Source organism: Stegostoma tigrinum, chromosome 3 (genome assembly GCF_030684315.1).
Source record: "Stegostoma tigrinum isolate sSteTig4 chromosome 3, sSteTig4.hap1, whole genome shotgun sequence".
NCBI classification, from domain to species: Eukaryota; Metazoa; Chordata; class Chondrichthyes; order Orectolobiformes; family Stegostomatidae; genus Stegostoma; species Stegostoma tigrinum.
Window position 1 is genome coordinate 39,279,122 of NC_081356.1, and position 27,286 is coordinate 39,306,407.

Here is a 27,286-nt window from a genome sequence, read left to right on the forward strand (position 1 = left end):
TAAACTAATTTCTGGTGAGGAGGCTTCAAGGAAGCAAAGTTTTAAAATTCGAGGTAATGAGGAGGCAAATAATCATCAAGATGTGACACAAAGAAGTAGAATATCTTAGAGTGCCGTACAGATTAGAACCAGAGAGAGTAATAAAAGTCAAAACTATCAAGTTCTTTTATCTGAATACATGCAACACTTAAAACAAGATAGATGAGTTGATGGCAGTAATAAAAACAAATTTAATATGGCATGATAGTGCTATTGTCGAGATCTGGTTACAGGATAAACAAAACTGGGGATTCAACATTCAAAGATGCTTGACACTCCAAAAGGTTAGAAAGAATGAAAGGGAGGCAGGTAGCTTTAATAAAGAAAGATATCAGTGCAGGTCAGCAATGGTATGGGTGCAATGGATCATCATATGGAATCAAACAAATAAAACAAATAACTGAATCTGGAAGTGTGAAATAGAAGTAGAAATTTCCGGAGAAACTCAGCAGGTCAGATGGCGTCAGTGGAGAGAAGGCAAAGTTGACACTTTGGGCCTTGCGACCCTCCTTCAGAGTAGTTCTGAGTAAGGGTCATAGAACCCAAAATGTTAACTCTACTTTCTCTTCTCAGATGCTGTCAGGAATTGTTTGAATTATTAACAAATCCATTGGATCCCAGAGGGATTCCAGTAGATTGGAAACCTGCTAATGTGACTCCCCTGGAGACAGGGACTCCAGTATACAAGGAAGGGAGTCAGAAAACAGGAAACCTAAAGGCCAGATAGCCTAATGCCTGCTGTTGGGGAAAATTCTGAAGTCCACTAAGGAAGAAATAGCAATATATTTCAATAAACCTTAATCAAACAGTCAAAATCTTTTTCTATGAAAGGCAAATCATGTTTGATAAATTTTCTGTAGTTCCTTGGGGATATAACAAGCAGATTTGATAAAAGGAAACAGTAGAAATAGTTTATTTGGTTCCAGAAGACTTTCATTGAGGTGGCGTATAAAGGGTTATTGCATAAAACAAGAGCTCATGGTACTGGAGGTAATGTATTAGCAGAGATTGAGGATTGGTTGACACACTAGAGACTGAGTGTCTTGAAACATATTTTCAACCTGAAAAATACCTAAGAAGTGGTGTCACAAGGATTAGTCCTTGGGCCTCAATTATTTATTCAAATGTTAATGACTTGGAGAAGGAGCCAGCGTGTAATGTGTCCAAACTTGCTGATGGTAGAGAAATAAGTGATATGGACACAATATATCTATGTCCCTTACAGATTCCTTAGTGAGTGAGCAAAAACTTGAAAGTCTATTGTAGGGAAGTGTGAGGCTATGCTCTTTAGTAGGAAGATTCAAAAGGTAGCCTATTATTTAGACTCCAAAAAGTGCAACATCTGGATGTTCTTCTGCAAGAAACACTTAAAAACAGGCACGAGAAGTAATTGAGCACTTTGTTTTTGGTTTGCTGCACATCATTAGTTTGATTTAGCAAAATTGGTTTGTTGAGTGCCACAAAAGGTGAAATGTTGGAGATGCTGGAGTTCTGTAGAAAACACGTGCTGGAAATACTCAGCAGGTCTGTAAACATCTGTTGGGAGAGAAGCAGAATTAGTTTTAAGGTCAATGACCTTACCATCAGTAGTGGGAGTGGTCAGGATTGGCGAGGCTTTCAGGGTTTTAACAGCTAGTCAGGTAGGGGAGGGGAGACTGGGAAAGAACAAAAAGGAACATGAGTGATCGAGTGAAAGCCCAGAAAGATGCACTGAGGGGAAGAGTGACGGTAAAAGGTAAACTGAAATAGTAATTGGACAATGGGAGGCAATGGCCTAGTGGTATTTTCTCTGGACTGTTAATTCAGAGACCAGGATAACATTCTGGGTTCACATACTGCCACAGCAAATGGTGGAATTTGAATTGAATAAAAAATATCTGGAATTAAGAGTCTGGTGATAACCACGTACCTGTTGCCAATTGTTGAAAAACCCAACCTGGTTCCGTAATGTGCTCGAGGGAAGGAAACTGACATCCTCACCTGTTCTGGTCTACATGTGACTCCAGACCCACAGCAATGTGGTTGACTCTCAACTGTGTTCTGGGCAGTTAGGAATGGGCAATAAATGCTGCCTAATAGCGATGCCCTCATCCCGTGAATGAATGCAGGAAAAAAAACAAGTGAGATGTGGCAGAGGCGTTAATGGGATACACTAGGTCATTACCAACAACAGCTATTCAGAAACGAAAAATGAAAATTGTTAAGCTCTGTGTAGAGCGTGGAAGACTGTGACGTGTTGTTCCTCTATTTGTTGGAATCGGGCAGGAGGCTAAGGACAGGGAGGCCAGATGGAATCTGGAAAAGAACTAAGATGTCAGATGGCCTGAAACTTAGGTCATGTTTGAAGATGCTGCAGAAAACATATTTGTCCAGTCAGCATTTGTTCTCCTGGTGATCAGCAATTTCAGTGCACTAAGCTTAAAGGAATGCAAGGAAAGCCACTCTAGAACCTGGACATGTGTTTGACCATGGAGGTGTGAATGGAGAAGATCAAAGCAAGGATGCTCCATCTCCTGTGTGTGGTCGGAACGAGATGAGTAGGTGGCCATGAATTTATTAGGGTAGCAGTCCCTTTAGAATGCTGAAAGGGAAAGGAAAAGGAAGCTGTCTGGTGGTGGGTGGTATTGCACTGGGGTATGGTGCATGTGGTGGAAGATGATTCATTCAGAGTGCAGGTTGGTGAGGTGGAAGGCAAAGTCAAGGGGAAATCCCAAGAGTTAGGTAAGGGATTTGAGCAGACCTATGAAAAATGGAGTTATATCAAACATTGTTTGAGAGAAAAGGAAGATGTATTAGAAGCACAGACAGGGAAGGTAGCATTGTTAAAATAGATGTGGAGAAAATGAATGAAGTCTTCACAGGAAGCTTTGAGTGAGGAAGTGTTGTCAAGGTGTCTGTGGGATTGAGTGGGCTTAAACTATAAAATAGTCAATAGGCTCTACCCAAAATGGTGAGAAGCTAAGGCAGGAAATGGACAGGTGGATCATTTGAAGTTGAAGGAAGAGTGGAGGTTGGAAGCAGAAGTGACCTGAGTAGCAGTAGAAGAAAACTGGGGTGCAGCTGTCGTCTGGTCAACCAGTCTCTCTCAAGAGTTGGCTGAACGACATGTCTTTGTCAACACCCCCAGCTCCCATGAAGCCATGCCCTTAGCAACAAGCATTAAGCCATAATTTCCTTAACTGTCGCAGACCTCCTCTCCTTGGGAGATCTATCTTCCAAGCAAGGTCTTTGTTCACAACCAGGTAGATGTTCTGAGGCGTGTTGGTGTTCACTACATTATTGTCAGAAGTGGGAGGATACAGACGTTGTTAGGGGTTGTAGTTGTGGGGGGAGAAGATAAACAAGATTTGACTCCAGCAGAGGCTAAAGTGGGAAGTTCGAGCATCTGGGATGGTGCATGTGGGGTCGCTCCTCGTAAAAAGCCAGCAATAAATGCCCCTGTAAGGGCTTTGGTTGTGACATTAGGTTCCCAACACTAATGGCAAATTCAGTATGTAGTCTATGCATTCCAAATGTCCAGGCATATGTTTGGACGCTGACATTGAAAAGAGAACCAGTGAAAGGCAGCGGATGGATTGGGTGGTCTAAGTTAGTGGTGAACTTCCAGTTAGGGCTAAAAAACACTTTTTGTTCAACTTAGGTAAACACAGACAGTGGACGAGAGGAGATATCAGGTAAAGATGCAACGCTGAGTGGGTGGCTGTGGTTGGATATACACGTTTATTAAAATGAAGTGCTCTAGCCAGCAAATCACCTCAGGACCATGTTGAAAGCCATTCTTAAAGGCTTACACATAAATGCAATCATTGGAAGATGGGTACCAGAGTCCACATTCTTTTTCCCTGGCCATCTATTTTTCATGTTTGAAATGTGCAAAAATTTCCTTTGGAAATGCTTTCATATATATACATTTATGTTCGTGTATGTACTCATCAAATTCCTCTTTCCTGGCTAGGTCACGTGACTTGTGGCAACATCTTGTTGGTCAACTCTCACCCTGCAGGTCTATATAAAAATTCTCCCTTCAGCAATTCAACTGAGAATTGCCCCCTAAAGGATCTGTTCTGAAACTTTTTTTTTGAACGTATCTCTTCATTCTGTTCTGTCTTTTCATTTAAGTAGAAAATTAACACTCTATTCAGAATCATTGCAGCGGTAGTCAAACTCAACAATTGAAGTGTCTATTCCAACTTTTAAAATTATTTTTCATGACAAATGTTGCAAATAACCTATAATATTTAATTATTAATTCATAACCAATGAACTGAGTCCATCATAAGATCTTGACTCCAATTGAAATTTTAAATCATGGAGGCCTTCACCCTGTAGTGCCTTGCCTGCTCTGTACAACAGGGCTGCTCTACCTCCCAAATGTAGTCCCTGTATTTTTTTTTTCCTCTGCTTCTAATGTTTGTATACTTTTACCCTTAGATATTTTCTAATTAACCTATTCAGATGTGTCTTGATACATATCTGGGACTTGAGCCCAGCCCTTGGCCCAGAAGAAGGAACACGACCACCACGCCACAAGAGCTGTACAAGAGCCCCCTTGGATCTTTAACTGGCATGGAAATGTAACTTTCTATGCTGTAAATGTCTGCACATCTAAGATTTCTGCTTGGGACTGGAGTTTGACAGTTTAAGATTTCTTTAAAATCAGCCTGTACAGATGTTATGAAACACCTCTGGGACTATGAATCTAGGATTCCTGGCTCAGAGGTAGGGGCACTACCACTGTACCATAAAATCCCTCCAAGAACACCCTTCCTTTCTTTTTATCTCCAAGAATACACTCAAAAGATGTCACTGCATCAACTACATCTGTGACTAAGCGTTCTCCTGTTCATTTAATCAAACCTGATTACTGATTACTTTTCCAAATTTTAAAATTGGGTCAGATCTGTCTTCCCATATTCAGCTTTTGAGACAGCATGGAAAACGTATTCACTTCATAACAACTAATGTATATTTTAAAATAGACATTGATTTCAACAAGTTCACACAGCATTTCTTGTTTCACCTTGAAATTAAAAGTAGATACTAAACTATTTATATACATACTTGGTCAATTTTTGTTAAATTAAGTTGTGCAATTTGGTTTATAATCATGAAAACGTTATATAGAGTAATAGAATTGTTCAACTTGGTTAAGTGTGCACAGAAGGAACAAATGTTCCTGCCAGTTTGTTTTTGAGCTGAACGAGTTGATTTTTGTTTTTAGACGGTGCAAAATATGATCTTTAGAAAAAACTATGTGCTTAGTTAATACCTCTCTTGCTCATGATTGTGTGCATTTACAGTTTGCCATTGCTTTTAACATTTAGTTTAAAACAAATGTCTTTTTGGTTTAATTTTGGCAAATATACTGTATAGTTACCAGAACACAGCAGCAGGATTTTTAATAAAAATCTTATTTTGGTAATCTTCTAAGTTTCATGAAACGCCCAAATTTCAGATTTGTTTGAATTTGCATCTTATCCAAAACTAGACCCCTGTAAAGTTAGATGGCCTGTGTGAATTTCAGATTTGCTTCTTGTTTTGCACAATACCTTGACCCTTTTTTTAAACAAAGTTATTCTTTTAAAAATGGTTATTAATTAATCATTTATTGAATTGGTCTGGCATTCTTACTCTGACTCATCTGTTCAACATCTACGTAATGACATTTATCTGTGTAATCATTTTTGCATATAGTGCGTCAGATATTACATCTGTGGGTGGTACTTTAGATCAGTCCATGTCAGGAAAACAAATCCAATGTCGTGTTATTTTTTTTAATCAGATGAAATAATTACCTGATACCAATCAGTATAAAATGTGCACCCAATAGGAAAATTACCTCTTCTATACGTGTAGAATTTATACTAACTCATTTGCTGAGTTAATTGCCTTCAGCCTTTCTAAAAGGTCTTTCAACATTAATTTAGCTGAATATGTAGGACTTCCCCAAATAGACATTGGTAGTGCCCTTGCATCTGACTCAGAAGCTCCAAGTTGAAGCCCCCATTTTCTGTGCTGTAGATCTCTAGAAAGTGGGCTTGGACTAAGGAAGGTGACAGATTGAATATCAGCTCGTAAATCCTTCTGACAGAAGGTAATAACAAGTGTGGATGGGGTCTAAGTCAGCCATGCGATGGAACCTCTACCATCGCTTTGCACAGCTTTAAGACTACAACATGCTTGTAAAACTGCACATTCCCCCTGGGAAGAGATTAGGTTGGCTGAATGGCTGGTGTGGATTAAATTGGTGCGAGAGGTCAATCCTTACTTTTGGCTGTGGTGGTTTTAAGACCTGTCTTCTTGTTACACCCAAGAATGGATGTTGTGAAGCTGTGGTTTGACATGTTTCAAGCAGACAACCAAAGAAAGCTATAAACGTGTAGCATTAGGCATGAGAATTTAAAAAATTGCACCTAAAACTCATTTATCATTCTACATAAAAGTCTGTGTTTTAGAATTCTTAACAGTACCCATTTTTTCCCAAGCCTAGCCTCTGCGTTGTACTTTACACTTATTCTTTATCTTCTGTATATTTATTTAATGACTTGAGCTGTCTTGACTGGTTTTGTTTTCAGCTGCCATGGAAGCTAGTTGTGGGTCCCTGCTGTTGATTTAAATAATTGTCGAACATGACCACTGCATGAATCATTGAGCTGTACAGCATGGAAACCGCCTCTTCAGTCCAACTTGTCCATGCTGACCAGATATCCTAAATTGATTTAGTCCCATTTGCGAGCTTTTGGCCTATATCCTTCTTAAATCCTTCATAGAGTTTATTTTGTTGCATTGCCTTTTCTGCTTGCATCCACCCCATCCTACAACCCTGACTTCCTGCTTCCCCTGCTTATCTGCTGCTTTCATATTCTGATCTGATTGGTCACTCCCAAAGTCCTCCTTTGAAAAATAAACATACAGTTCTGTCCTGCTATCCTCTATTAGGAGGGGAATCAAATAGCTGGTTGATAGAACACAGAAGTAAACCATAAGCCGCAAAAGTGAGAATCATTAGGAACAAAATTGTGCTGCATTCCTATCTAGACTGCATCTGAAGAGAAATCCGGGCACCAGACTCCACTCCCAAATGTGAATTCTTCATCTGTAAAGGATTACATCCTTGTTTATGTTAGTTGTTGTTAAATCATTTAAGGATGCTAAGATGATATGTTCCAGGGCCCTGTTTGAATGTTTAGTTCAATCCACCAATCCAGACAAATAAAATGCCTTGTCTTTCTCTCTCCCAATCTCCAGTAAATAGAGAGAAAAACAGAAATTGTCGGAGAGACTCAACAGGCCTGGCAGTGTCTGTGGAGAGAAAATTGAGTTAATGTTTTGAGTCCAGTGATCTTGTGCTACTTTACAAGAGCATGTGGAGGTTAAAAGGGCATATCTTAAAGACGTTAGCTGTATCTAAAAGCTTGGTCAAAGCATTAAATTATAAGCATGGTTAGAAAGAAAAAGAGGTTGAAATATTGAGATGACCAGAGAGGAAATTCTGGATTTTAAGACCCTAGATGTCTGAAAGATTTTGCAGTCAATAATGTAATGGAGGGAGTGGCAGAGAGTTGGTGAAAATCTTCAAATTTAAGGCTAAAATGTTTCTTTCTGTCACTTAGATTTTGACATGACTAGATTGTGTTTTCGGAGCTTTAGCTATAGATGTACTAAAGCTAAGCATTTCTGCATTCCACTTATAATTATACATCAGGTTTATTTGCTGTCAAAAACTGTGGTGCTAAAATGTTGCTGAACACAGTCTGGCAAGAAGAAAACTCATTTTGATGTTCTACAAGACGCTGGGCATTGTGCAGCTAAAAATAATTGCAATTGTTAATTGGCATACATACTAAATAGGGAATTCAATAGAGAACAATGTTAGCAAAACTAAAATAAATAGCTAAGAGGAAACAAAAAGCAGAAATTGCTAGAGAAATTCAGCAGGTCTGACAGCATCTCTGGCGAGAAAGCGGAATTGATGTTTCAAATCCAGTGACCCTTCTTCAGATCACAGGTCAGGAATTCTGAAGACTGGTCACTGGACTTAAAATGTGAGCTTTGTTTTCTCTCCACAGATGCTGTCTGATCTGAGTTTCTCCAGCAATGTTAGCTAGTTGGGTGGATCAATGCTGTATATTTTTACTTAATTTTTAACTGGCAATATGACACCGTGAACCTATTGCTTCTCATTTTTAAAAAGTTCTACCATTGATTTTTGACTGTGGCATTTTGTGGAAAGCACATCTGGTTCCTTTCACTGTATGGGTGTGATCTGTATATTTGAAGAAGGACCACACTATTTGCTTGGCTGCCTATCCTATAGTGTTTGATAAAGGAAATGATGAACATTGATAGGAAAATCTTCTGGTGGAGACCTGCCTGTATTTTGTTTGAGCTTTTTTTAGGGGATTCTTCAGTGCTCAGGGAGATGGAGAGGTTTGGATGGGGGAAATATAGGGAATTCCAGAAGTAAGCACATCCGATGGTAAGGCAAAAGAGAACAGGGCATGCATCAGCTACCAGAGTGGACCAAATTTAAAATTCCCAATGCGTTTTTGAGGTCAAGGAGATTGCGAAGAAATGAGTGAGTTTGTGGCTTTCACTATGTTCTGTGGAAAACCTTAGCCAATTACTTGAACAAGAACTCTGTGGCTTAATGGCTGAAGAAATCTCTGCCCTGAATACCTCCCAAGTAGCCTCAAACTTTTCTGGCTTCTGCTTGAGCACATTGTTTTTGTACTTCTAAAAGACAATTTGCAATACGGAAAGTTATTGGTCTCCACCTACAATGCTGAGTGTAGTATAATACAACATGTGCTTGATGCCATGTAACCTTGAATGACTTGGGAGGAGCTTTCTGCTGGGATGTTTGTGAAGAGGCACATTTTTCCTATGAGAAGTGGAGGCCAGTAGCAGTCAAGTATCAGTTTGGCAGTGTAACATAAAGCCCTGTTGATATTATTTTATTTTATTAAATACCTATTTGGGTAACAGTGTCTTTTTTGTTTTGCCTTATTTGAAAATACTTAGTACTGTATAAAATGGATTTGCATTACAGAAATCAAGTGCAAATGAATATTTTGGGAGTTGTGAGTGACCTGTATCACCTCGATTTGTCAGAGGCAACAAACAACTTAATCTGCTTTATATCTTGGCCTTCCAGAAATTAATAGGTTAAGAAAAGGTATGTTTAAAAGCATACTTCATCTTAAGCTTCTCTCTTTCCAAATCCAGCCCTTTTTGTGATGTGATAATGGGAACTGCAGATGCTGGAGAGTCTAAGATAATAAAAATGTGAGGCTGGATGAACACAGCAGGCCCAGCAGCATCTCAGGAGCACAAAAGCTGACGTTTTGGGCCTAGACCCTCCTTCAGAGAGGGGGATGGGGTGAGGGTTCTGGAATAAATAGGGAGAGAGGGGGAGGCGGACCAAAGATGGAGAGAAAAGAAGACAGGTGGAGAGCAGAGTATAGGTAGGGAGGGGATAGGTCAGTCCAGGGAAGACGGACAGGTCAAGGAGGTGGGATGAGGTTAGTAGGTAGGAGATGGAGGTGCGGCTTGGAGTGGGAGGAAGGGATAGGTGAGAGGAAGAACAGGTTAGGGAGGCAGAGGCAGGCTGGACTGGTTGTGGGATGCACAGTGGGGGGAGGGGATGAGCTGGGCTGGTTTTGGGATGCGGTGGGGGAAGGGGAGATTTTGAAGCTTGTGAACTCCACATTGATACCATTAGGCTGCAGGGTTCCCAAGCGGAATATGAGTTGCTGTTCTTGCAACCTTCAGGTGGCATCATTGTGGCACTGCAGGAGGCCCATGATGGACATGTCGTCTAAAGAATGGGAGGGGGAGTGGAAATGGTTTGCGACTGGGAGGTGCAGTTGTTTATTGCGAACCGAGCGGAGGTGTTCTGCAAAGCGGTCCCCAAGCCTCCGCTTGGTTTCCCCAATGTAGAGGAAGCCACACCGGGTACAGTGGATGCCGTATACCACATTGGCAGATGTGCAGGTGAACCTCTGCTTAATGTGGAATGTCATCTTGGGGCCTGGGATAGGGGTGAGGGAGGAGGTGTAGGGGCAAGTGTAGCATTTCCTGCGGTTTCAGGGGAAGTTGCCGGTGTGGTGGGGTTGGAGGGCAGTGTGGAGCGAACAAGGGAGTCACGGAGAGAGTGGTCTCTCCGGAAAGCAGACAAGGGTGGGGATTGCCCTTTTTGTGTTTGCTTCCATTTCAAGACTTTTGTGAATAGCTGCCCATAGGCTCAGCATCTGTCAAGAGTGGGATAAACAAGCTTCATGCTTCATCACAAACTATTTGGCAGTGCAATAGAGGCAGAGTGGTTCAAATGTTGCTGCTGGGTTCACAAAGATAAGGTGTTATTTCACCATCATGTTGCAATAACAAATAGAGAAGTTGTACATTTTCTGACAGAATATGCTGAAATGATTTAAGACGTTAAGTGCTGAGTTTGAAACTTTCTATGCACAAGGCAGCTGCCCTGCTACAAATCTGTGTAATTTGGACCAAATAGATCCTGTGCCTTTGTACTCAGGTGGCTTGTAGAATAAGATGCAACGTAAGTGGAGGCCTGTTGACCATCAGACTTCTCTACACGTCCCGGCACTTTTTGATGTAGCAGTGAATCGTTTGCGTTGCTTTTATTGTTACTTTCTTAAAAGAAAGGAAAATGTGTTCTGTAGATGTTAAAAACTTTTAAGTAGTGATAGGTAGTGATTCTTTTTTTTAAAAGAAGCTTCTAAATTAGAAAAGGAATCCTAAAGAATGTTGGTATGCATAGAAACATAGGAGCAGGAACAGGCCGTTCGGTCCTTTGACCCTGCTCCGCCATTCATTATGCTATTCACAGAGTGCTTTCCATCACACCCATGCAGAAAAAGGTAGGCCCCTCTCTTGCTGGTGTTAGAGTCATACTGCATGGAAATGGCCCCTTTGGCCCAACCAGTCCATGCTGACCGCAGTCCCAAACTAAATTAGTCCAACCTGCCTGTGCTTGGCCTACATCCCTCCAAACCTTCCTTATTTGTGCACTTACCCAAATGTCTTTTAGATGTTGTAACTGTACTCACATCCACCAGTTCCTCTGGAAGCTCATTCCACTGTCAAACTACTGTGCTTTAGAAAAAAAGTTACCCTCTCATATCCTTTTTAAAACTTTCTCCTTTTACCTTAAAAATATGCCCCAAGTTGTGAAATCCTCCACCCTAGGGAAAAGATGCTTGCTTTTCACCTTCTCTATATCCCTCATGATTTTAATAAACTCTGCAAAGTCACCTCTTCAGTGGAAAAAGACCTAAGCTATCCAGCCCTCCCTATACCTCCAGCCTTCAAATCCTGGCAGCATGCTGGTAAATCTGTTCTGAACCCCTCCAGCTTGATAATATGCTTCCTATTACAGGCTGCCTAGAACTGGACACCGGTATTCGAGAAGAGACCTTACCAAAGTCCCACTTAAAAGCTCAACATGTCTTGCCAAATCTTATGCTCAGTGTTCTGAGCAATAAAGGCAAGAATACTAAAGGCCTTCTTAACCACTCTGTTCATTTTAACCAGTTGATTACCTCACTAGCTAGGTTATTCACTTCGGAAGCAAAAGCAAGAAGGCAGATAACACCCCGAATGGCTGTAAATTGGGAGAAGGGAGTGTGCACATGATCTGAGTGTCCTTGTGCACCAGTCGCTGAAGGTAAGCATGCAGGTGCAGCAGCTGGTAAGGAAGGCAAATGTTATGTTGGCCTTCATTGTGAGAGATTTCAAGTACAGGAGCAGGGATGTGTTGTTGCAGTTATTCAGGGCCTTGGTGAGGCCACACCTAAAATACTACGTGCAGTTTTGGCATCCTTTTCTGAGGTAGGATGCTCTTGCTCTCGAGAGAGTGCAGCAAAGATTTACCAGGCTGCTTGTGGGGATGGCAGGTCTGACCTATGAGGAGAGGTTGACTAGGTTGGCATTGTTTTCGCTAGAGTTCAAATGAATGATGGGGAATCTTGTAGAAGCTTATAAAATTCTAACAGGACTGGACAGAGTAGATGCAGGGAGCATGTTCCCAATGGGGGTTGTGTCCAGAACCAGGGGTCACAGTATACGGATTTGGGGTAGACCATTTAGGATGGAGATGAAGAGACGTTTCTTCACCCAAAGAGTGGTGAGCCTGTGGAATTCATTACCACCGGAAGTACTTGATGCCAAGAATGTATTCAGAAGGCGGCTAGATACAGCACTTGGGGTGAATGGGATGAAAGGTATGGGGAGAAAGCAGGATTAGGCTGTTGAGTTGGGCAATCAACCATGAACGTGAAGAATGGTGGAGCAGGCTTGAATGGCCACCTCCTGCTCCTGTCTTCTGTTTCTATAAAAGCTGTTCAACAGCACAGGTGTCGCATCATTTCTTTTAAAAAGAAAATAGAAGATGCGTTTTTTTGACAACATAAAATGCCCATGTAAAATTACAGTAACAGTTTTGTTGTGTTAGTGCACCACATGTCATGTTTTAAATTGTCAATTGCAAACAGATTTTCTGTTTATATCTTGCCCGATAAATGATGGCAGTCTGGAGAAGATACAGAAAAGCTGCAGCTGAACTGTTATTTCCGCACAATCTCGTAAGAGTACAAGAATTTGGAGAGAGACAGTGCTGTCCTTGCCACATTGGACAGTATAATAGCAACTTAGTAGAGCCATGATTAAAGACCCTCGGACTCTGAGAATAGAAATGCTAAGAGTTTTATGACACATTTTGAGTGCAGGAGTGGAATTGTTACTTTTGATTTTTATTTCCCTGAAGTGGGTTAGTGTGCTGGGGTGGGAAGAGGAGCAGAGCTGAGACATGCTTTAATCCAGTTAATAAATAATAATTCAACAGCGTAATCTATTCCTTACCACCAAAGTAAAATGTTGTGCTCCCGTTTGCAAATAAAACATGAACAAAATGTAGAATTTCCCATTGATGTGAGTATGGTGCCATTCATTGGATTAAAAGCAAAACTTGGATTTGTATAGTGCCCTTCACAGCCACAGACCGAATGAAATACTTTACAAGCATAACCAATGATGTAATTTAGGAAACTTGGCCTGGAATATCTGCCAATATCAAACACTACTATTACCATCATACCATCAACCGCCATCATACCATCAATGCCAATCAGCCATTGTTCAATGAACGGTGCAGGAAACAGTTCCAAGAACAGCACCGAACTTACCTAAAAAGTAGCCACCAAGATGGTGAAGCTACAACCCAGGATGAAATGAATGCCAAACCACAGAAGCAGCAGGGTCGGAGCCTAAGTAACTCTGCAACCACTGGATCTGCTATCCTGCAATATATTGCTGTGAGTGGTGTTGGACAATTAAACAACTAATAGAAGGAGGAGGTTGAGCAACATATAATCTGATCAGGAATCTCAAAACATCAGTGTAAAAGATGAAAAGCCAGAGCATTTGCAAACATCTTCAGCCAGATGTGATGAGTAGATGATTCATCTTGTCACCACCTCCTCAGGTCTGCTGCATCACAGATGCCAATCTTCAAGCAATTCTAAATAAAAAGTGAAAGAACTGCAGAAGTTGTAAATCAGGAACAAAAACAGAAATTGTTGGAAAAGCTCGGCAGATCTGACAACATCTGTGAAGAAAAATCAAAATTAACGTTTTGAGTTTGGTGGCCCTTCCTGAGAACTTCTGTTTTTGTTCAACCAATTCTACAAATTCCATGCGATATCAAAAATGGTGAAAGACACTGGATACCAAAAAGACTATGGGCCCATACAACTGAAGACTTGTCCTCAAATCAACTATAGCCTTCACCAAGCTATTTCCATCTAACTTGAACACTAGAGATAATGGGAACTGCAGATGCTGGAGAATCCAAGATAACAAAGTGTGGAGTTGGGTGAACACAGCAGGCCAAGCAGCATCTTAGGGGCACAAAAACTGACGTTTCGGGCCTGAAGGGTCTAGGTCCGAAACGTCAGCTTTTGTGCCCCTAAGATGCTGCTTGGCCTGCTGTGTTCATCCAGCTCCACACTTTGTTAACTGGAACACTCTTTGGGATCGCAAGGAATTGCCCATGTATCCCTTGTGTTTGATGGAATATTTGCCATTTGCCTGAATGGGTTTAGAAACAACAACGTTTTGAAGCTTGACACCATCCAGGACAAAACAGCCCAATTTAGCTGCATTCTATACATCACCCTAAACATTTTCCTCCACCACCAACAGTATTAGATGGTATGCGTTGCTATATGTTGTATTGTAGCAGATCACAAAGCCACCTGCATGCAACACCTTCTAAACTGTCAGTTGGTACTATCTAGAAGGTCTTGGGCAGCAGATACTTAGGAACAACATGACCTCCAATTGCTCTCCAAGTATTACACCATCCTGAATTGGAAATTTATTGTCAATGCTTAGTTGTCAGGCTCAAATCCTGATACTCCCTTTCAAATGGCACTGTGGATGTGCCTACACCTAATAGACTGCAAAGGTTCAAGAAGTTAATTAGAGGATATTTAGCATAGCCAGCAAATATTGGCCTTTGCAATGACCTTTTCCTTTGAAAGGATGGAAAGAATTAACACTGTACATGCTTGCTACAGTGTGTACATCAGAATCTGAAGATGATTTAACAATGATATACCTAATTACAGTTAATAACAATGTACGCAATTAGAACATAGAACATTGCAGTGCAATACAGGCCCTTCGGCCCTCGATGGTTTCACAGGTCGGCGCAACAATCTGAAGCCCATCTAACCTACGCTCTTCCATTATCATCCATTTGTTTATCCAGTGACCGTTTAAATACCCTTAAAGTTGACGAGCCTACTACCATTGCAGACAGGGCATTCCATACCCTTACTACTCTCTGAGTAAAGAACCTACCTCTGACATTTGTCCTATATCTATCACCCCTCAATTTAAAGCTATGTCCCCTTGTACTAGCCATCACCATCCGAGGAAAAAGGCTCTCACTGTCCACCCTATCTAATCCTCTGATCATCTTGCATGTCTCTATTAAGCCGCCTCTTAACTTTCTTCTCTCTAACAAAAACAGCCTCAAGTCCCTTAGCCTTTCCTGATAAGACCTTCCCTCCATACCAGGCAACATCCTGGTAAATCTCCTCAGCACCCTTTCCAATGCTTCCACGTCCTTCCTATAATGTGGTGACCAGAACTGTATGCAGAACTCAGAGTACCGCCACACCAGAGTTTTGTACAGCTGCATCATGACCTCCTAGCTCTGAAACTCAATCCCTCTACCAATAAAACCTAACACACCATACGCCTTCTTAACAACCCTATCAACCTGGGTGGCAACTTTCAGGGATCTGTGCACATGGACACCAAGATCTCTCTGCTCATCCACACTACTAAGAATCTTACCATTAGCCCAGTACTCTATATTCCTGTTACTCCTTCCAAAGTGAATTGATAGTTTGTAGAATTAAAAACAAATGACATGATATTGTGACTTTGTGCTCATATAATTTGAAAGATTTGCCTTTTTTTTGTTTTGAAAGCTATGTATCAAGAATTAAGCCCAAAACAAAGTATCTATCCTCTGTTGACATTGTTCTTTCATTGTTCAGCATCTTCCAATTACCATGGGAGAAATGAAGTCCAGAGTAATTAGATCTGAATGAAACAGTATTATAAGCATGCACACAAAAACATTCTCACAGTATTGAAGATATCCAGCATTACACTGTTATCTGTTCTATTATATAGAACCTGTCGTCTTTGTCAACAATTTCGTCAGCTGTACGACCGTTTAAGGTTTTTGCTTGCACCCAGAAAGAGAGATATTATTGCCGGAGTTTGGGATATGTTCAGCCTTCTATGAAAAAAAGTTTCATTAGTATTAGAGATAACAAGGATAAGAACACAGCAGGCCAAGCAGAAATTTGCTGAAGAACGATCCAGATCTAAAACATCAGCTTTCCTGCTCCTCTGCTGCTTGGCCTGCTATGTTCATCTAGCTCTACACATTGTTATTTCAGATCCTCCAGCACTGGCAGTTCCTATTAACTTTGATTAATATTAGCTGTTTTATGAAGATATCTAAACAATCCAGCTTCTGAATTTCTCAAACTTTCCCAAAGAATGAAGGTGTATATCATAGATTTTCTCCAGATTTTAGAAAAATAGTTTCTGAACAACTTTATTGTTCTGGGCAAGAATACAAGAGAAAGCAAAGCTTTGCATCAAATCATATAGTCACTCAATCCCACGTTCCATTTTGAGGCTTTAAAAAATGCCAGTAAATAAGAAAAATGCTGATCAGTTTTCACAGAATTTGTTATAATTTGTAGATTGGAATGTACTCCCTGAATGTAGTTTAGCTGCACACATTAGTCTACTCTGCAACATTAGTTAAGACAACCTGCATCAAAATCTGTTCTTTCTTTCATGTGTGACCTGCTGTACCTGTACCAACATCTCCCAAACTTTTAAAGTACTGCGCCAAAGGCCTCTCTTTGTTGTTGACGTGCAAACAGTTGTAGAAAATGCTCGCTCGCAAAATATGGTAGCCAGACTTGTCAAGTTTGCTTCTGGTTTGTGAAATGTTCATGTAAGAATGTCTATAAGGTGCTACCCACAATATCTGGACTACCACACTGCAGGCTATACCTCACTCTACATACATCTGGATAGATTTCCGAGACATTCACTGTTTCTGAAGACAGGACCAATACTAGAAGCTTTCTCAGAGAACACCCTGAGACCAGCCACCGATGGGAACTCAGTTACTGCTTTTGGTGCCATTAAGGTTACTAGCACTGAGTAGAAACTGTTGCCTGGTGTTATTGAGGTCTGTATTACGTAGAAAAGAACACATGAACCCTTTACAGCAGTGATTATTCTTTTTCATTGCCCTCAAAAGGTGGATCCTTAATTTGAAACTCCTGATAACTGCAGAGATGGTATTATATAGCGAGAAAGGAGTGGTAGCAACAACAGATGCTTCTAGTATTGTCTTCCTGTAGATATATTGGAAGTTAAATGTTTTATCCACAACCTTTCAAACCAGAACTGAAGAAATTAATATCTGTAAAATGTTCTTGTTTTGTTTCTCCAGTCCTTATAATTGGGGAAAGGTAACATGTTGTTATAAGTTTCAAGTTGATATTAGATTCTCTGTGCCAGGAAGATTGATGACTTAGAGAGCTTGGCTATGGATTGCACCTAATGCTGTGGAATGTGTAAACAGATTCACTGCCTTGTGTTCCCTCCCCACCAGCCAGCGAACCTACTGCTGTGAGAGACCAATAACCTGAAAGAGACCAGAGTGTACTACTTCCATTGCGCCACTGTCCTCCCAGCAAGGCAGTAATGTGTCCCAGAGCTCTCCCGCCCCACAAACCAAGTATGGTACCCAGTTAATCAGTCAGCCTTTCCACTACAGGGCTCTTGGTGGAAGCACAAATATCTGCTACACTGTATGCCAGCATGGCCTTCTGTTGTGCAGCCCTGGTGCAGTATCGCCACAGATACCTACACTGTCCAGAGTAAAGATAGCAGTAGTGACTACATGCACGTGCCAAAATCCATGTGAATTCTTTCACTGCCATTCACAGAAGTGAGACTACCAGGCGTGCTGCAAACACTGCACACATTTGTTGATGTGACAGCAGCAGTTTTCTTCTCATAACTAAGGCGACGTTGTTCTTGTGGCTTGCCTAGTCATCATCGCTACAGCTGGGGGGAAAGAGAGTGTAGCTTTCCGGCAAGTCTAGCAGCTGCCCATCAGTGCTGGGTATATCACCGGGCACAACCGCTTTCAAACTCACCATCTAGCCCACTGTGGAGCTGATGCCTGGGAGTTGTGGAGCAGCTTACCTTGCAACCTCAGGTGGAATGACTTCCCTTTTGAGGTTTGTTAATCTTCAAGGCTGCCATGGTGTTGTGAATGTTGCAGAAGAAAATGGAAAGGTAGAAAGAAGCTAGAGTTGGTCAAGGGATAGAAACTGAGAAGTCATTGGATAAGCATATGGACGTACATGGAATAGTGTAGGTTAGATGGGCTTGAGATCGGTATGACAGGTCGGCACAACATCGAGGGCCGAAGGGCCTGTACTGTGCTGTAATGTTCTATGTTATGCTATGTTAATGGTTAAGAAGCTTCCTGAATCTGTTGAGTTGTGTGTTAGTTACATAGACACCTAGCTTGGATAACCCATCTTTACACCCATGTGCAATTTATCCTGAATAACCTTCAGAGTTTCTTGTATCCGTTTTGAGGAGGACAGTGACGTTGGGATCTGTTGTGGACCCTCCTTTATCTAATCAATATCCTCCAGGATTTTGAGTACTTCAGGGTGGCACTGTGGCTCAGTGGTTTAGCACTGCTGCCTCAGCACCAGGGACCCGGGCTCAATTCCACCCACGGGCCACTGTCTTTGTGGAGTTTGCACATCCTCCCATGTCTGTGTGGGTTTCCTCCCGGTGCTGCAGCCTCCTCCCATAGTCCAAAGACGTGCAGGCTAGGTGGATTTGCCATGCTGAATTGCCCGCAGTGTTCAGGAATATGTAGATTGAGTGGGTTCCAAGGAGATACTCTAGTTCTGTGTGAACTTGTTGGGGCAAAGGGCCTGTATCCACACTGTATGGGGATTCTACGATTCATGATTCTATTAAGTTTGTTTTTGGGGACAGCACGTATTGCACATTCCTGATGACTTTGGTGACGTGGTTGGTGAGCTGCTTTCTTGAGCTGGTGTAGTCCTTGGCGGGTAGGTGCAGCCGCAATACTTTTTAAAAGGGAGTGCCAGGATTTTGACTCAATGGCACTAAAGGAACAGCAATATGGCTCTGAGTCAGGTTAGTGCTTCGCTTAGAGGGGAGCTTGCAGGTGATGGTGTTCTAGTGTTATCTGCTGCCTCTGTCCTTCTAAGTGGTAAACACTGCAGATGATTCGATCCTGTTCTAATTAGAATCGGATCGGCTTTTCTGATGAAGGGCCTAGGCCCGAAATGTCAACTTTTGTGCTCCTAAGATGCTGTTTGGCCTGCTGTGTTCATCCAGCTCTGCACTTTGTTATCTCAGCTTTTCTCATCTCCCCAGTTTCCAGTGATGTGGAATCTGTTACCTACCATGCCATTGCAGACCTGAAGGTCCCAGATTAAAACCCCAGACAGCCAGCTTGCATGAAACCAGATCTCTCTAAGAATCGACCCCCTTCAATGAAGGACTGGGAAATTTCTAAAAACCTGATTTGACCTATTCCCAGGTTTTAATGTTCTTTATGTGGACATAAGTGTAAAGGAAGTTGAAGCTTAGAACTTGCAGTTGAAATACTCTGAAACCAAAAGTCAATAAAAATTCCAACAAACCTTACAAGTAACCTTTTAAAGTATCAAAGATAATAAAATGTGAGGCTGGATGAACACAACAGGCCAAGCAGCATCTCAGGAGCGAAGTATCAAGTTGCCTTGTGTTGTTTTCATTGCTTCAGCACATGAATTCAACCTGGTGGGTGACTTGCTGAGATTTGGAGCTATTTAATCCACTAACCTGAAAATGCTCAGTGGTTGGCAAGACAGGTATCAGCTACGGAGGGAGAATCCCACTTTGTTTCTGGTCCACGTACTTCCATTAGAACACTGGATTTCATACCAGAAATGTGAGCACTGTTTTTCTTTCTATAGATGTTGCCTGGTTCTTGCAGCCTTTCCAGTTTGTTTATGGGTGTTCTGTATCTAGACTTGTCTGTTTATCAAGAGATAACAGTGTGGAGCTGGAGGAACACAGGCCAGGCAGCATCAGAGGAGCAGGAAAGTTGACATTTCGGGTTGGGACCCTTCTGTATTCTAAGACCCAAATTAATGGGTTAAAATTACTGTGGAACCATTCAGTCTAGATCAGAGTCTCATTTCGTTTTATTTTTAAAGAATAGTTTTGCGAATTTTATGTGAAGGCATGAAGAATTCTTTGCTTCAGATCTTTCTCATTTCAAGCAGTCAACAGCAAACTCATCCAGGAGTGACAGACAGCTGCAGGCCTACACTTGCCTAAACTCATCAGTTTTTGTTTTCTTTGTTCTTGCATGGGATGAGTGTTATTGACAAAGCCAGTATTTGTTAGTCACTCTTAGTTGGCCTAGTCTGGAGTTGCATGTAGGCCATACCGGAAGGTTTCTCTCCTTTTTAAAGGGCATTGGTGAACCCAAATAGGTTTTTACAGTAAAGGTTCCATAGCCACCATTCCTGAGTGGTTTTCAAGTCTAGTTCTATCAAATGAGTTCAAATTCCACCAGCTACCATGGCGGGATTTGAAATCCTATCCCAATCATGTTATCACGGGGCCACCATCTCTCCTTGAACATCCAATTATTTTGTACCATCATTCAAAGCATTAAAAACAGATTGGATATATTTTGTAGGATTAGGTATTTTAATGCACCTAAAACATGCACTAATTTGTTGCGGAAGGGTGAGAAAGAGCTTGTTTGTTTGGTGTTTTTTCAATCCTCAGGATTGAACTATGCTTCTGAAGCATTTTACTAGCTGTAATCATTGCTGTAACAAAAGCTCCCACATCTGCTCTAGTGATAATCGAAATAGAAGTGAGGTTCAATAAATGTTATAAAACATGTTTGAAGATTGACATTGACCACTTATCCTTTTTGTGGGTGGACGGTTGAAGGAAGGGGAGGAGATTAGCTCCAGCTGTTTAAACTCTCTAATCTCTCCAAGCCAAATGTTGTAGACTGATATGAGGAAGGGGTTAGTTGTTTACCACAGTTGTGGCACATGCTGTTTTCCTCCAGCATGCTGAGGACAGCAGGCTGACAACTCCACCAAATTCTCTAGATTTAGATGTAACAGTTGCCCTGTGCTCCTCCACCTTAATAGTGGAACATTTACAGTGAGTGTTGAATTACAAAGCAAGGAAAATTTGAGCTGAAAAATTGGTATTTGATTTCAGCCAATGTGAGTGTTGCCCTTTTGGTGAACTATTTTAATTTGTAAACAGTACTTTTTAAAGCTTTGAAACATGTGGACTATGGTAAGCTTGTTTTCTGACAAAAGCTGTGCTGTCAACTTTTGCTATTTTCTACTTTGTTTTAGCCCCTGGCTTCTGATTGAAGCTTGCATGTGTCTCTCCATTTTTGTTGACTGAAGTTAGAAACTTAAAACTCAAGGATCCAGGTTTCTTTATCAAAACTTTAAAGGAATAAATTCCATTTTCAGCTGAACATAAAGTGCAGGGCAAAGCAGGACCTTAGTTTACGGTTTTGTTAACTGCTGAATTACCCGTCTTATGGGTTTGAACAAAAACATACAGGTCCGGCAGCATCTGTAGTGAGAAAACAGTTAATGCTTTGAGTCCAGTGACCCTTTTTCGGAACTGATCAGAGCTAGGAAATAGTGTATTTATGCCAGTGATAGCGTGGGGTACAAGGAGTGAGTGGATGGATGTAGATGGAGTCCAGGTACCGAGAGAGAGAAAGCTAGGCCACCAAAGGGATGTTTATTGGTAAACCAGGAAGGAGAAAAGCCGTTAATGGGGATAGTGATTGGTGAAAATAGGTTGGCTGTGCAGAAAGCAGCCCCTCATGACAGGGCTGAGATGTCAGGGTGGATAAAGGACATGGAAGAAGCTGTTCAGCCTCTCAAATTATTGAACTCAATTTTGAGTCCCATAGGCTGCAGGCCCCCATGTGGAAGATGAGCTGCTGTTCTTCCAGCTTACGCTGGGCACTACTGGAGCACTGCAGCAAGCCCAAGACACCTACCTGCTTACCACCTCCCTCCTCGCTGTTCGAGCTCCAGACCCTGATTTACCTGCGATTTTATTGTATTTGCTGCTCATGATATGTCTCCCCTACACTGAGGAGACAAAATGCATCAGTGATAATGGGAACTGCAGATGCTGGAGAATCCAAGATAATAAAATGTGAGGCTGGATGAACACAGCAGGCCCAGCAGCATCTCAGGAGCACAAAAGCTGACATTTCGGGCCTAGGCCCTTCTTCAGAGAGGGGGATGGGGTGAGGGTTCTGGAATAAATAGGGAGAGAGGGGGAGGCGGACCGAAGATGGAGAGAAAAGAAGATAGGTGGGGAGGTAGGGAGGGGATAGGTCAGTCCAGGGAAGATGGACAGGTCAAGGAGGTGGGATGAGGTTAGTAGGTAGGAGATGGAGGTGCGGCTTGGGGTGGGAGAAAGGGATGCGTGAGAGGAAGAACACGTTAGGGAGGCAGAGTCAGGTTGGACTGGTTTTGGGATGCAGTGGGTGGAGGGGAAGAGCTGGGCTGGTTTTGTGATGCAGTGGAGGGAGGGGACGAACTGGGCTGGTTTTGGAATGTGGTGGGGAAGGGAAGATTTTGAAGCTGGTGAAGTCCACATTGATACCATTGGGCTGCAGGGTTCCCAAGCGGAATATGAGTTGCTGTTCCTGCAACCTTCGGGTGGCATCATTGTGGCACTGCAGGAGGCCCATGATGGACATGTCATCTAAAGAATGGGAGGGGGAGTGGAAATGGTTTGCGACTGGGAGGTGCAGTTGTTTATTGCGAACCGAGCGGAGGTGCTCCGCAAAGCGGTCCCCAAGCCTCTGCTTGGTTTCCCCAGTGTAAAGGAAGCCACACCGGGTACAGTGGATGCAGTATACCACATTGGCAGATGTGCAGGTGAACCTCTGCTTAATATGGAAAGTCATCTTGGGGTCTGGGATAGGGGTGAGGGAGGAGGTGTGGGGGCAAGTGTAGCATTTCCTGCGGTTGCAGGGGAAGGTGGTGGGGTTGGAGGGCAGTGTGGAGCGAACAAGGGAGTCACGGAGAGAGTGGTCTCTCCAGAAAGCAGACAAGGGTGGGGATGGAAAAATGTCTTGGGTTGTGGGGTCGGATTGTAGATGGCGGAAGTGTCGGAGGATGATGTGTTGTATCCGGAGTTTGGTGGGGTGGTGTGTGAGAATGAGGGGGATCCTTTTTGGGCGGTTGTGGCGGGGATGAGGGATGTGTTGCGGGTGACGCGGTCAAGGGCGTTCTCGACCGCTGTGGGGGGAAAGTTGCGGTCCTTGAAAAACTTGGACATCTGGGATGTGCGGGAGTGGATTGCCTCATCGTGGGGGCGGAGGCGGAGGAATTGGGAATAGGGGATGGAATTTTTGCAGGAGGGTGGGTGGGAGGAGGTGTATTCCATGTAGCTGTGGGAGTCGGTGGGCTTGAAATGGACATCAGTTACAAGCTGGTTGCCTGAGATGGAGACGGAGAGGTCCAGGAAGGTGAGGGATGTGCTGGAGAGTGACAAAATGCATGCTGGCTTTGCAGAACACCCACCTTCTGTCTGTAACAATGGCACCGAGCTTCCAGTTGCCTGCCACTCGGCAACCATTACGTTCCCTGGTTAATATCTCTGTCTGAGGCTTGCTGCAGTCCTCCAGCAAGGCTTAACACTACCTGAAAGAACAGCATCTCATTTTCCATGTGGGGACCCTGAAGCTTCTGAGATTCAACATCGAGTTCAATAATTTTAGGGCCTGATCATTTCCTTCCGTGCCTTTCTTTGCCACCACACTCAAGGCCATGTCATTGGCACAGACAGTTTTCAGCACCACTAACCCATTTTTACCCACTCATTATCCCCATTGTCAGCTTTTCTCATTCCCTGGCTTGCTATCAACCATCCCTTTGGCTGCCTAACTTTATTTTTCTGTCTCTAATGACTGTACCTCCACTTATCCACTTACTCCTTTTCCCCTCCCGTCAGTCCCTGTCAACAACATAAATATTGCTTTTTCCTAACTATTGTCGGTTCCAAAAAAGGGTTACTGGACTTGAAGCATTAACTCTGTGTTTCCACAAATGCTGCCAAATCTGCAGAGTTTCTCCATTAATTTCTGTCTTTCTTTCAAGATCTTTAACATCTGCAATTCTTTTAATCTTACGAGTTGTTTTGCTTTGTAATTTGCTGGATACTTTATCAGATTCAATATCCAGTAGATTTACAGGGCAGCTATGACATTACTGGCTGTTTTCACTAGTTTCTAAGGAGGTGTGGGTGGAGGGGAAAGAAAAGAGGAGGAAATTGCACGACTGTAATAACAGTTTTGCAACTTACTTCCTCTTTATTTTTGAAGTTCCCTGGTTACACATGAAAGTTGAGGATCTATTTTTTCATGCCATTAAATGATTTATAACATTAATTATTTATGTTGGAAGTGCCGAGAAATGCAGTTTGAGATTTTGTATAGTGTTGAAAAGAGAGACATGATGCCACAGCTTTTAGTCTTGCATTCATCATAAGACATGCAAGAATGTCATATGGAAAATGGTCCCAACAATTTATACTACAGGACAAAATAATGCTGAACAGTTGAAATGTCAGCTCCGTTTGCCCAAAGTATTACCATGGAGAAGGCAATGAGGAGCTGTAGGCTCACTATTCTTTCAGGTAACTAAAAAGTTGCAAGATTTGAACGTATTCTTCTGAACATATCAATTGTTGTGACTCTTTTTGGAAGTTCGGCATTTATTCTGGTGTTTGCAAAATGAAGACCTCCACCAACGTACCTCTACTTGTAGCAGTATTCAAGTTGGGATTTCTGGGCCATTGGATTATATAAGAAGTTTTGTTAAACTTGGTCCCATTCAGAAACTGCAGCATGATGCAGTAGAGCATTCTTGACCAGCACCACATACAATGTCAAATTCTTTAATTCTCATAGAGACTGTTACATGATGAGTGCTGAAGCATGATTGTTTGTTGTACGTCTGATTTTTCTTTCAATAACATTCATCCAACCTCCAAACGCACTGAAGAGACAAAAATACTGAAAACAAACTTTTTAATTGAAATATGTGTGTACATCAGAAGTGTTGTGTGACATGCATTTCCTGAAAACATTGCGGTTACTTCCTGTCATGCTTCATAGGTGTCACACTCTCACAGTCAGTGATACCACAGGGGGTCTATGAGTATGGTTGTACCTATAGATGCAAATGGAAATGTACAAATTTGTTTCGCTGAAGGTGTCGTCTCCCCCCCCCACCCCCCCCCACCCCGGCAACCCTCAAGCTCATTGTTATCCTATGCCTTAGTTAAAATTAAGAATTGTGTCAGTGATTTATTTGAGTGATAATTATTTTCTGTTTTCAGTGTGCTAATGTTAACATTGCACACTGAGGGACTATGTGGTTACAGCAGAATTGAGATTCTCCGTTGGCTTCTAACTTTTTTTTCTCCCCTTGATATTGTCTTCCATTTTCACTTTTTTTTGTCCACCATCTTGACATTTATCACATTTAATTCACATTTTGGAAGACTTAACGATCTTGTGACAACTCTCCGACATTCACTTTAATAAACTTTTAGAAATGAATTTTGAGGTTTTGATTCCTAGACTTAATGCCTTATTTTCAGGCCCTGTTGAGAAATTGAATTGTTTTTTGTATTTTGGGAGTGTATGTCCTGCTAAATGAATGTTGGTGCTTGTGACGAAGCAGTTTTTGCTTCAATTTTAAAGCCTATCATGTTGTGTAGAACATGGCTTGATGCGAAGTAAAGCTGTCCCTTATGTGCCTAAACAATGTGAGCAATCGCTAGTATATTTCCTATTGCATAAGTATAACTTGCATTGTATTTTCTAAGCTAATCAATAGAAGCTGTCCCTGAGTGACATTGCCGATTTAAGATACCCAGACATATTTCTTGTGAGGCAGTTATGAGAGGAGGACACAAGTTGTGCATTTTGGATTTGAAACCCAATCCAGATTACTCAATCTTGTGACAAAGGTTAATAAGGCCATAAACTAAAACATATCATCAAGGTCTGTTTCTTAATGGATATTGTTGAAAAGCAAGACATTACATTAAACTTGCATTGAACCTTGTTGATTACTCTGTTTTTGAGGCCTCCATATTGCCAAAAGGGTAGAGGCACTGGGACTGTGAAGAGGGTTTACTGGAATAATATCTGAACTGAATGCCTTATACACTCTTTCAGGAAAAAAAAATGAGCAGGTTGTGGAATATTTCTCTAGAAAAAAAAAGATTAAGAGGTGACCTAAATGAGGCTTTAAGATGATTAATGGGTTATACTTGGAAGCAAATTAGAAGTAGGATTAATCTGTAAAATAAGATCATCCTAATAAATCCGTAGGGAACTTGGGAAAATCCAGTTCACCTGAAGAGTGGAGGTCATTCTCACAAGTAATAGAGAGGTAATTAGAAAGATGTGTTGAAGACAAAAACTAGGTATACATAGGATAAAGGAATGGAAGGATATGTGGACAGGGTCCAAACATGAGACGAGAGGAAGCAGCCCTAGGCAATCTGAGTTAGTGAACCTTGTTGCTTGAATAGCCTGTTTCTGTGCTATAAGTACAATGTCATAATATGAAAGACTTGATATAATTTTGCTTCAGTTATGAACATTAGAAGGATAATTTTTGATAATATCTAAAGTAAGATTCCTCTTAGTGTTGTAATACCACCCCTGAATATGTCAAATGTTTCCTGATCTGCAAACTAACATTCCTTGCTTAACTAATTCGTACAATTTTAGACCATAGACAATAGCTGCTGGAGTAGGCCATTCGGCCCTTCGAGCCAGCACCACCATTCGTTATGATCATGGCTGATCATTACAATCAGTATCCTGTTCCTGCCTTATCCCCATAACCCTTGATTCCATTATCCTTAAGAGCTCTATCTATCTCTTTCTTGAAAGTATCCAGAGAGTTGGCCTCCACTGCCTTCTGGGACAGAGCATTCCATATATCCACCACTCTCTGGGTGAAGAAGTTTCTCCTCATCTCTGTTCTAAATGGCCTACCCCTTTATTTTTAAACCATGTCCTCTGGTTCTGGACTCGCTCATCAGCGGAAACATGCTTCCTGCCTCCAGAGTGTTGAATCCCTTAATAATCTTATACACCTCAATCAGATTCCCTCTCATCCTTATAAACTCAAGCTTATACAAGCTCAGTCGCTCCAATCTTTCAACATATGATAGTCCTGCCATTCCGGGAATTGACCTCATGAACCTATGCTGCACTCCCTCAATAGCAAGAATGTCCTTCCTCAAATTTGGAGACCAAAACTGCACACAGTATTCCAGGTACGGTCTCACCAGGGCCCTGTACAGCTGCAGAAGGACCTGTTTGCTCCTATACGCAATTCCTCTTGTTATGAAGGCCAGCATGCTATTAGCTTTCTTCACTGCCTGCTGTACCTGCATGCTTGCTTTCATTGACTGATGTACAAGAACACCTAGATCTTGTTGTGCTTCCCCTTTACCT

At 41.9% G+C, this 27,286-nt stretch overlaps 1 protein-coding gene across 5 annotated transcripts in view; it reads left to right on the forward strand.

The window, feature by feature from the left end:
• LOC125450808 (tyrosine-protein kinase JAK2-like) overlaps positions 1 to 27,286 on the forward strand; it is a 242,818-nt gene that overhangs the window by 71,875 nt on the left and 143,657 nt on the right. The window contains exon 1 of one of the 5 annotated variants that reach the window (XM_059644501.1): positions 9,197 to 9,217. The exons of 2 other annotated variants lie outside the window; for them this stretch is intronic. The gene's annotated coding sequence lies outside the window, so the exon portion shown is untranslated. Of the gene's footprint in view, positions 1 to 9,196; positions 9,218 to 20,889; positions 20,976 to 27,286 lie in introns of those variants that run through there. 2 more of the 5 variants (XM_059644502.1, XM_059644498.1) reach the window with 2 other exon arrangements.